The sequence below is a fragment of the Scylla paramamosain genome, chromosome 11, assembly GCF_035594125.1.
Source record: "Scylla paramamosain isolate STU-SP2022 chromosome 11, ASM3559412v1, whole genome shotgun sequence".
Classification (NCBI taxonomy): Eukaryota; Metazoa; Arthropoda; class Malacostraca; order Decapoda; family Portunidae; genus Scylla; species Scylla paramamosain.
Window position 1 is genome coordinate 11,107,501 of NC_087161.1, and position 3,897 is coordinate 11,111,397.

General features: G+C 42.6%; 1 protein-coding gene across 2 annotated transcripts in view; it reads right to left on the bottom strand.

Annotated features, from left to right (window-relative positions):
* Positions 1-1,879, bottom strand: part of LOC135104946 (tissue inhibitor of metalloproteinase-like) — a 55,941-nt gene extending 54,062 nt beyond the window's left edge. The window contains exons 1-2 of one of the 2 annotated variants that reach the window (XM_064012760.1): positions 1,658-1,824; positions 1,377-1,481 (exon numbers count right to left, since the gene is read on the bottom strand). The gene's annotated coding sequence lies outside the window, so the exon portion shown is untranslated. Of the gene's footprint in view, positions 1-1,376 lie in introns of both variants that reach the window. The other variant, XM_064012759.1, reaches the window with a different exon arrangement.
* Positions 1,880-3,897: the final 2,018 nt, after the last annotated feature.

Here is a 3,897-nt window from a genome sequence, read left to right on the forward strand (position 1 = left end):
ATTTTCAGTCTATCTGTTTATTCGTTCATTTTATCTAAGGCTGTTTGCAGGGCGACTGCACTGGGATCAATCTAATTATTCTACCTGCCTCTGTGTCATCTGTGAATTTACCAACATCATCACTATTAATTCCACTACCTAATAATCAGGGTATATTAGAAGTACTTCTGGTCGGTCGTAAATATTTATCCCTGTGGTGTCCCACTACTTACCTGACCACAATTAGATTTGCAGCCACTAATCATAACTCTCTGTTGCCTGTCACATAACCATAACCTAATCCAGTCACGGACATTCCCATGTACCATACATATACGCCGTAACTTTGTTCAAAACCCTTTAATGGGGCATCTTATACCCTACATGAGCACACTAAATATTTGTTAAGGCCTTTGGTAGGGTACGTTAATCCCTTGGTGTGTGTGTGTGTGTGTGTGTGTGTGTGTGTGTATGTAAATGTGTGGTTACACGACATTGGAGGCCGACCAAAGTCCACCTGAACCTTGGTAATTCTCTCAGCTTGACCGGTAAGGTGTCGGAACTCGCGATTCCCATGAGTTCTGCCAGAGGTTAAAGCCCCGTCCAGTACACCTTCACGACCAGTGTATTCCACATTCGGTTCAATTTCTCAGTGTTTCTATGATGTGCTCAAGGTCAGTGGTAAATCTCCATCAAGTAATAATGAGGTGTAATGGTAAAATAGATCACCGAGAGAACAGTCAAGGCAGACCAAAATCTACTGAGTCTTGGTCAAATCGGTAAACTGTCGGAACCCGCGTCTCCGTGCATGTCCTGCCAGAGGTTCCATTTCCCTCTCAGTACACACGCAGATTTGTCTTTAAATCAATTTCTTATTGTTGCTATGAAGTGTTAAGGAAGAAGGAGGATAGGTGGGCATGACATGACACGTGTGTGTGTGTGTGTGTGTGTGTGTGTGTGTGTGTGTGTGTGTGCTTAATGAGTGTGAATGCATAGCCATGTGTTTTTCCATGTAGCGTATCCCATACACACGTTAACTATCCATCTCCAAACACCAGCTGCTGTGGTTCTATCCGCCCTTGCGATCAGTTACCAATTGCGCTCTCTCATAAGTCCATTCGCTATTACATCTCTCTCTTTCACCTCTACTTCACAACAAATTAACTGATGGTCGTATTCACCTATTAAATGAAGTTAAACAGCATAATAACATAATAACAGCATTAGTTCGCGGAAAAGGCGCACTTTCTACATGTGAATATCTTGCGTGGTATTTCCATGTGCTAGCTGCCATAACATCTGCCATATGATATGCTACGACAGGTGCGAGGTGCACGGTGTTGGGGACAGGTGACAGGTGTCTGGCAGGTACCGAGTGACCTTGCCAGGGTACTTACCTTACAGTAGCGGCAGAGAAGGGGAATCCCACATATTGGTGACGGATGGGCGACGGGTAGCACTCAGCAGGGAGCAGAGGACAGGCAGCGACAGGGGACGGACCGCTGGAGGCAGGCAGAAATGGCAGTCCTGTTTATTTTGATTCTGCAGGTCTTGTGGGCGACGGGAGGAGGTGCCTGGCATGTGGTGGCCCGGGCAATGCACACATGAGAGAGAGAGAGAGAGAGAGAGAGAGAGAGAGAGAGAGAGAGAGATTCAACAAAACCTCCTGGTGTTTCACCTCACAGATATTGCCGATACCAGCAGCACACCACCGCACTAAGTAGCGCTCTTCATCACAGATTACAGCGAACAATGAGTGACTCTGAAAACGATTTATAAGGCAAGGACAAGAGGCGCAAAGTAAGGCACGAAGAGTGTAATCCACTGATGCTGCCCGCTCACTGCGCAGACGACGAGACGAGAGGCACCACACGGGTGGGTGAGTCATGCGTCCGCCAGTGTGGATTGCTGTACGATAAATTTGGCACTGTGCATCTCCGGCAACTAGTCGTGAATTAAGATTAGTTATAGGGATCTCATGGTGATGGTCGTTAAGTTTATGGGCATGCTTGAGTAATAAGGTGTAGTGGATTGCAATCACTGCGTCTGTCCCTCACCTCCCCCAACCATCAAGTAACTGGCTATCCCTGGATACAGCTCTCATCAGGGTAAGCTCATGCGTCAGTCGCCCAGCCCATTTAAGCCCCTTATCCTCCATCGTGATTTTCACCCTCATCTGCCTTTTTTAGTCCCAAGAATCGCTACAGTGTGTGTGTGTGTGTGTGTGTGTGTGTGTGATTTAAGAAAATTATAATATACTTCACGTCCAAATTTCTGAACCATACGTCATTGTTGTAATGGCATGGGGAATATTATTCCTTAAATTTTTCTTCATATCCACAGACACATTTCTCTCTTTCATAGCCCTTGCAAGTAACCCTATGACATGTTCATGTGTTCTCTTATTTTCTCATCAATCCCACTGCGTTTACATAACACTATCCCCAGTAGATATATACTTAATTTTTTACGTCCTCCATTCTCTCTCTCCTGTCACAACCACCATCTTACACTTTATTAGTGGCCCACTCACCTCATAAGGTATCCCACAGTCACGCTTCTACTTCCTCTCAAAAAAAAAAAAAAAGTTTTCTAAGCATTCACCTTCAGTTTCCGTCTTTTACACCTACGCTATTACTGTTCCACCACTCGCATAAGTTTCTGTAAACAAACATGCTACTGCAGCCTATTCAACCTATTCCAACCAACATTTCCTACTTTGGTTTTCATCTCCATCATGCAACCTTCTATATAAAGTGAATAGATACAATACAATACAATTAAATAAGAGTTAACAGTCTCATAGGCATCACACATCCTCTCCTCTATCCTGTTTTTGTGCAAAATATTGTAAAACTCACTACAAACTCTCCCCCTCATTCTCACACAAGCTCTTGCTTCCCATTAACAAGCTTCCAAGAACTTTCCTCCTAGTCCTACATCATAATTTTATAATATAACAAGGGTTTTCTTATCAACAGCCATATGCTTTTTTTCCTTTTTTTCTAGGTCCATGAAAGCTGCTTACAACTTTTCATCATTTCCTAAGTACTTCTCTATTATAATTACAATTGTAAAAATCTGATACATGTACATTTATACAGTTTTTTCCTCTCCTAAAGTTTCCTTGTTCTTCACCGATTTCACTTGTCACTTCCATCAATATTTCTGTCAATAAACATTACATGGATCATTATGGAAATTTATTCTTCTATAATTAGTACACTCATTCTTATAAGCTTTATGTATACGTTGGTCCAATCATTTCCTTCGTCCACTCATCTAGTAGCTACTTCTTGTCTTCATGCCAAGCCATATCAGAAGCATTCAATCTACCACTGCATCACCTCCATACTTGGACATTTGTTCCATCCATCAACTTCGTGACACTTTAGCCTGGCTATTGCTTTCTCTATCTCTTCCCCACCAATTCTTGAACAGTTCATAAACATTTGTGTTGTATCCACTTCCATACATTATTGCTACCACCACTGTGTCCTCATTCTGTAAATAAACAAACGCCTAGGCATTCCACACACCTTTCAGCTTGCTTTCCCTCCTTCCTGTGCTTCTTGCTCTTTTTGTCGTTCCTGGTCCTACTCCACGCTCGACTCCGCGTCCACCAAGCATGCACGATGGCGTGGGGTTAAAGGCGGCGTCACACTGGGCAAATTTCTCCCAGTATGCTGCCCGTTTTTGCGGCTGGGCAAACAGTGAGCAGCAAATGGCATCATGCAGCTCGTTTCCTGCTGTCAGGAAGAATGGAAAACGGTTGTGGTGCTGGACTTGCCGTTAATATTTGAAATCAAATGGCCGTCGTACTACAAGCTGTACATGTAAAAAAAAAAAAAAAAAAAAAAAAAAAAAAAAAAAAAAAAAATATATATATATATATATATATATATATATATATATATA